Raw genomic sequence first — 7,653 nt, 5'->3', positions numbered from 1 at the left:
TTTATCATGCATAGGGTTTTGTTTTTATTTTTAATTTTTTTTGTAATTATTTTTTTATATACCGTAATTGTTATTTTTGGGGGGATTTTGAAGGTGTTGCAGAAAATACTAAATAAAGAAGAGTCTTGAGCCATCATTATATGTGAAACTAGCTGGAATACCCAGCATTGCCCGTGAGGAAAATAAAGTGTTTTTTTTAATTGAGAATAATATAATTTAAAAAAACACAACTTTAAAAATGAAAATAAATTAACAAACAATGATGACTCACTAATGTGCTTGTCTTGTGGTCATCCAGTTGACGCTTGGAACTGGCCAACAGGGATGAGGTGGTGCTCAAATATAAAGAATGTGCAAGATCACCCCCACCCTATCCAGAAGGGGGTGGGTTAGGGTTGATTTCACCTTACAGTATTTTTAGTCGACCACTGAGAAACACGTGTACCAAGTTTCATGAAAATCGCTCCAGCCGTTCAGAAGTGATGCTGAAACATACATACATACATACACACACACATACAGTACATTGACTTTTATATATATATATAGATTCCAACATGCATGTAGATTGAAAAGAGCAGCGGAACCAGAATAGATCCTTGTGGTACACCATATATGACATCGTGGGTCTCCACCACACCACAACTTGCAAGGAATTTTCTACCTGTTAAGTACGACTGAAACCAATTTAGGACTCTGATCTATGGTGTCAAATGCAGCACTCAAGTCTAAGAGAAGAAGAACAGATATATGGCCTCTGTCCGCATTAAGCTGCAAATCATTTACTACTTTAACCAGTGCTGTTTCTGTAATGTGATTTGTTCTAAAATCTGACTGAAACTTGTCAAAAATAGAATGCTTGTTCAATTAATTATTAAGCTACTTAATAACTGCCTTTTCTAGAATTTTACTTAAGAAAGGCCATCCATTATTTGCACCTATAGGTGTGGCCCCCATGTACCATCTTCAGAGCATCATGCCAGACTAAGGACTCTAACAGAACAGTATTCTTCAATCAGCTAGGTTCATTTACATAACACATTTGAATATAATTTAATTTTCTCTGATCAGCTTTAGATAAATGAGATACTCCAGAAACACACCTCTATTTCAAGTATTATGTAAACTCCCAAACACATTACATATGGTGTCTATTGATTTGAAGAAAGTTTATAATGGAGTGCCACATCAAGAGGTCTAGAGGTACATGAAAGATAAAGGAGTACCAGACAAGTATGTGAGGATTGTCTTGGAGTTGGGTTAAAAGAAGTGTCAGAGTAACAGACAAGATCCCAGTTAGAGTAGGTGTGCACCAGGGGTCTTCTTTAAGTTCTTACCTCTTTGATCTAGTTATGGATGTGTTAAGTCATGGGTTAAAAAAAACAATCCCCTTCGTGTATGCTTTTTGCTGATGATATTGTGTTGTGTGCCAACAGAAAAGAGGAAATGTAAAAGAAGTTGAACAAATGGAGAAGGGCTTAAAGAATGATTAAAAATAGTAGGAAGAAGACATCATATATGAGGTTTAATGATGACCAGGATTCAGAAGTTAGCCTGCAGGAAGAGCTATTGAAAAGTGTGGATACATTTAAATATCGTAGATCAGTGGTAGCCCGAGATGGAAGAATAAACACACAGATAACCCATTGAGTCCCATCTGGATAGAACAATTTGAAGAAGGTATGAGGAGTATTGTGTGATGGAAGAATTAAGGTGAAGGTTAAAGGTAGGGTTTTTAAGACCATGGTAAGTCCAGTGATGATGTATGGAGCTAAGATGTGGGCAGTTAAATATAGCACAGGAGAAGAAGTTAGATGTGGTAGAAATGAGAATGTTTAGACGCATGTATGAAGTTATAAAAAGAACAGAGTAAGAAATTAGACAATCAACAAAAGTGGGAGAGATATCTAAGAAAGAGACATGGGAATAGAAGTACAGGGAAAGCGAGTGCTAAAGCAGATGCAGATGGATAAAGTAAAAGAAGTTCTAAAGAAACAGGGCTTGACTGAGGAAACTGTAATTACAGAACAACACACTAAGTTAAATGTTATACATGATTTCATTTTCTAATCCAACATGTGCTGATACAAATAAAGGCAGAATGTTTTAGCTTAACAAGCAGGCAGTTTCAAGCACTTTTTTGTATTACTTCCAATTGTCAAGGCAACTCATGGTCACATTTGTTTTTGCGCTTCATGTATTTTTCATGATGTTGAAAATTATTAACATCTCCCCTTGCTACACCATTTTGCTATACATATGTGCAGTGTCATTTTGATCATTTTGTTGATTTGTTTCCATTTCTATGCAGGATTAAGGGGGAATGTCTGACGCATGATATCGTTTGGTCATAGCAATAAAGGTTAGTGTCATACACTTCCTATTTATGCTGTTTGTCCACAGTTGAGTATTTATTGTATGTTTCCTAGTCCATGGTCTGGGATTGGCTCCAGCAGACCCCCATGACCCTGTACTTAGGATATAGCGGGTTGGATAATGGTTGGTTGGTTGGTTAGTCCATGGTTTCAAAATCCTTGCTCTGCTTTTTGACTGCAGTTTAACAATTTGGCTCTTGTTATGTGTTTCTTTTTCAATATTTAGATTTTTGATTTCCTGTACCATTTTCTGATTACAATTTTTGCCTACTCATTTGTCTCTTGATTAACCCTCTTGCTTGCTATTTCATCTTTATTTCACATCTCTTGAGCCCCTCTCCATGTTAAAGCTGCTGTCACTTTGTGCTGTTAGCACACTGTTTAATTCTGAGACTAAATGAGTCTCTCTTAGAAAAGTATTTTGATGAGCAATTTATCTATGGAAAAAAAAAACTGCATGTTTTATTCTCAAAGCGCATAAGCAGGACTTCTTAGGTGATTTTTATACTCCACTTTCGCCTACCTGCAGTACTTACACCTCTCTGCTCTGCTGATGTGGCTCAGAAAATATCACCAGAAAAAAGTCATGGTTTTTCAAAAGTTGCCTGTGTTCTGGACTGGAAACATGCTTATATACCTCCGGTGAGGAAATGCAGGCTGTACCTGCTCCACTGATCTGACTCATGTTTATAATGTATTTAAAAGATTTAAATTATTTATTCAAAAATTTTAGATATGCTTAATGTTAGCTCAAATTAAAGAGCTTCTGAATGGCCTTAATGCACAAGGTGGATGCTTCAGTCATTATTCCACAGATATTAACCTTTAGAAATTCTCCTGGATTCACTGTCTCATTAATACTGCTGCTGAGGCAAGCATATGCAGTAGAAAGGATAAGGAAGAAAAAATTTAAACCTGACCTAATTTGAAGAGGATTTGACTGTCCCACACAACCCATCTGATTGATAAAGTTGACCAACAGAGCAGCCTTTTCAATGAGATTAGTGGAATACATTGATTAGCAAGCAAAATTATTTTGTTGAATGTTGAAATCGGTTTAAAATTTATATTAGACAATGTAGCACAAGGCAGGAACAATGATAGGATTTGATGATGTTGGTCTTGTGGAAAGGTGAGACATCTGCCTTCATTTCATCATCTCAGGGGGTTGCCTAGTGCCTTGATCAGGTGGTGGTGGTACCAATCACCACCACAGAAGAACTACTAAAGGCAGCAGAGTAAAGTAGAGATAACTACAAATTGCAGATCCCTGAAGAATATGACTAATTCTATACCCATATAGTCTATTAGGAATACAACTGAAATGTAGCTACGAAAAAGCCATATTAAAATAATGTTTTTTAAAATGTTCCACAAAGCTTGGCAAGTTCTTATAAGTAAAGTATTCAAGATTTTAGGATTCATAACAGCAAAAAGCCACCTCACCACTTCTTTTAAGTTTGCTTCTTGGATTTATAAGAAGACCTTCAACCAAAGACTTGGAGTGTAGGAGGACAGGCATTCCAAAATATAGGACAGAGCAGGATTGTTTAAGGCTTTATAAACCACTAGCTGTTTAAGCTCGTGCTGTAAAAAACCCGGGCTCCTAGAAACCATGGATTCATGGCACTTCAATCAATCAATCGCATCGGTTGTGCATTAGCGGCTAAGCGAGATTCTCTTTTTTCGGCAGTTTTGTTTGGCTGACTTGCTCACCTCCATTGTCTATCAGCGGCTAAGTATATTTCTCTTTCCTCTCTTTAGTTTTTCCGATGTGCTCGCCTCAGCGGCGGTGGTTTCACTTTGGCGACAGAGTCGCTTTCTTTGAGCTTCATTCTGTAGCTTCACACTTCTGGGCTGGACAGACAGACAGACACAATTCCATGTGTAGACGTTTGTATATAAGATTAGTAGAATTACAAAGTCAATTCTGAATGAGACAGGTTACCAATGTAACAATGCTAAAACTAGTGAGATGTGCTCAAATTTTCTTTTTCTAGTTAAGATTCTGGCTGCTTCATCCTGCACTAATTGTAAGCGGTTGATGTCTTTCTTAGATAGTCCTGTTAGGAGTGCATTACACTAATCTGGTTGACTAAAAACAAAACCGTGAATTAATTTTTCAGCATCTTGTAAAGTTATAAGAGGTGTATCTTTTGCTATATTCCTTAAGTGAAAAAATGCAGTCCACGTAATCTGGTTAATATGAGGTTTAAAGTTTAGGTCAGAGTCAATGATTACCCCTAAATTCTTTACCTCCTCATTGATTTTTAAACCTAAGGGCTCAAGTTTATGTCTAATGCCCTCGTTATATCCCTGTTTGCCATTCACTACAATGTGTTTTTTTTCTTTATTTATTTTGAGAACGTTAGACATTGTCATTGGATCTGAGAGCCAAGAGCATCAGCATCATCAGGTGCTATAGATAAATAAAGCTGTGTGTGGCCTGCATAGCTGTGGTAGCTCAGTGCTTTGAGATAATCTGACCTAATGGAAGCATTTAGATTGAAAAGAGCAGCAGACCCAGAATAGATCCTTGTGGTAAACCATATATAATATTGTGGGTCTCCAAAGTACAATCTTCACAACTAACAAGGAATATTTCTACCTGTTAAGTACGACTGAAGCCAGCTTAAGACTCTGGTCTATGTGTCAAATGCAGCACTCAAGTCTAACAGAAGAAGAACAGATATATGGCCTCTGTCTGCATTAAGCCGCAGATCATTTACTACTTTAACCAGTGCAGTTTCTGTACTGTGATTTGTTCTAAAACCTGACTGAAACTTGTCAAAAATAGAATGCTTATTCAAGTAATCATTAAGCTGCTTAATAACTGCCTTTTCTAGAATTTTAGTTAAGAAAGGCAGATTAACAACTGCAGTCTTTAGACAGTCTATGAAGACCCCCATATCTAATGATGAGTTTGCTATGTCAAGTACACTATCAGTAAGGACATCGGAGACTTCTTTAAAAAAGCCTGTTGGTACCGGGTCAAGGATGCAGGTGGTAGGTTTCAGCTGAGAAATTATTCTACGTAGTTTGGGTCGATCTATTCTAGTGGAAGAATTTAACTCACTTAAAAAGGCATACAGGGATTCAATTAGATTAACTTTCGGTGGCGGTGGGGGGGGGGGGGGGGGGGGTGTTTTATATACAATACTGTATTATTTCTAATATCATTTATTTTGTGTTAAAAAATATAGCAAAAGCCACACATGTTTCAGTAGCAGTTTTTAGGAGGCATTTCTAAAAGATGATCAATATTTGAAAATAAAAATCTGGATTACTAGCATTATCATTTATATTTTAGAGAAAAATGACAGCCTCTCAAGGTGGACTACATTGTTATATTTGGTTAGTTTTGCCTTCAGTATTTCAAAGTGGACAATCAGTTTAGCTTTTCTCCATTTGCAGTCAGCTCTCCAGCATGCTGTCTTTAAGTCAGACACTCATTGGGTCTTCCAAGGTATAATAGTGCTGGAGGATTCCTTAACTGTCTTTTCGTGGACCACTAGGTCAACTGCAGCTCTCACCTTAGCATTAACATTTTCTACCTTACTATTTACACTATTAGCACTATTGAGGTAAGCACGACAGTCAGACTGACTGTTTACAATATTAACAAACATGGAAGCTGCAGATGTATCAAAATAACGTTTTTTAACAAACCACTTTCAGGGAGAACCAAGGGCTTAAAGACATGTCCCACTCTGACATACTCAGGGAATTAATCCTGCTTAGCCTTAAGCAGAGGAGCTTGCATGGAGACCTAATCCAGCTCTTCAGAATTGTCAAAGGCATTCATAAAGTTTCTCCCGCAGAATTGTTTCAACTTAAGTTTGAATCGCCAGTGGACATTAAGGGGAAGTGTATTTAGGACTGAAGCCAGGAAGCACTTCTTGATACAAAGAATTGTGGGACTTCCATACATGGAGACATGGAGTGGAAGTAGAAAACATGACAACCTTTTTGAGGTATCTGGATGGAGTATTTGCACAGATTAGCTGTTAGCTAAACAAATGAACTTGATGATGATCTCCTCTCGTTTGTCACATTACATAGGTTCTTATATGACCCCCACTGCAATACTGTGCTTCGCAGACAATTAAATGAAGGAATTAAATGCTACTATACTGGTATCAACAGTCCTATTTAAATGTCTTTGACCTGGTACATAAATGAAAATATAATAAATGATTGTACTGTTATCTCCATTAAAACACAGCACTAGAATGATCCAAACAGAATATCAAAAACTAAAGTAATACAAAATAATCTTTAATGAAAATTACAGCTCAAAAACAAGAGTTTGAAATTCACCTACAATGTTCAGGTTTTTATTTTAATATTTCGTTTAGTCTTTTGTAATTAGGCATAAATGAAGTTATATGGGCACCCGACTGAAAACTTAACTAACAACTGCTACTGAATCCTTATTATGCTTGCATCATTTTTGTTTTAATGTGAATGTTCTTTTTACATTAAAATTCAAAACTGCATATCTGTCATCTTTTACAGTTATCACAATGAACTTCTCCATATATCCATATATTAGTTTTTGGAACTTTAGTGCCAGAGCTTTTTTAAAGAAATAAGAAAGGCAGTTCATACTGGAGTAGCAGTCCTTAGAAGGCCACTCTTTTGTACACATCCAAACCTCTGGAGGGACATTTTAGAAAGAACAGTAAACCTAAAAGCTGATGTTTACACTCTGAGACCATCCTGGCCTTGCCCTAAGAAACTAAGGTACAGCCTTGAGAATACATATTGTCAGCAGTAGAGCCACACCAGCAGAGTGTCATATTGCAAAAATAAGTACAGACAATGACAGGCCATGAATTAAGGAAAATGGTCACTGAATGCATTTTGAAAGAGGGAAGTTTTTAGTCTTCATCTGGAACTTAACAAATTATAAAGAGAGGCTTAGGCCAGTATAATATGTAATTAAAGTGTCAGAGATGATAATCTTAAGATTTTCACTCTTTAATTTAATATTGTTAATTTAATATTGTTCTTTATCAGTACGCTGCTGCTGGAGTATGTGAATTTCCCCTTGGGATTAATAAAGTATCTATCTATCTATCTATCTATCTATCTATCTATCTATCTATCTATCTATCTATCTATCTATCTATCTATCTATCTATCTATCTATCTATCTATCTATCTATCTATCTATCTAAGATCATTTACTTATACTTATTGATTGTTCTATTTGAGGGCATAAGCTGTAGTACTAGGATGTTGTATCGTGTTAGCCATTATGAATGTAGAGAAA

Source organism: Erpetoichthys calabaricus, chromosome 14, assembly GCF_900747795.2.
Source record: "Erpetoichthys calabaricus chromosome 14, fErpCal1.3, whole genome shotgun sequence".
Classification (NCBI taxonomy): domain Eukaryota; kingdom Metazoa; phylum Chordata; class Cladistia; order Polypteriformes; family Polypteridae; genus Erpetoichthys; species Erpetoichthys calabaricus.
The sequence above is the reverse complement of the archived record's forward strand: the minus strand, read 5'-3'. Positions refer to the sequence as shown.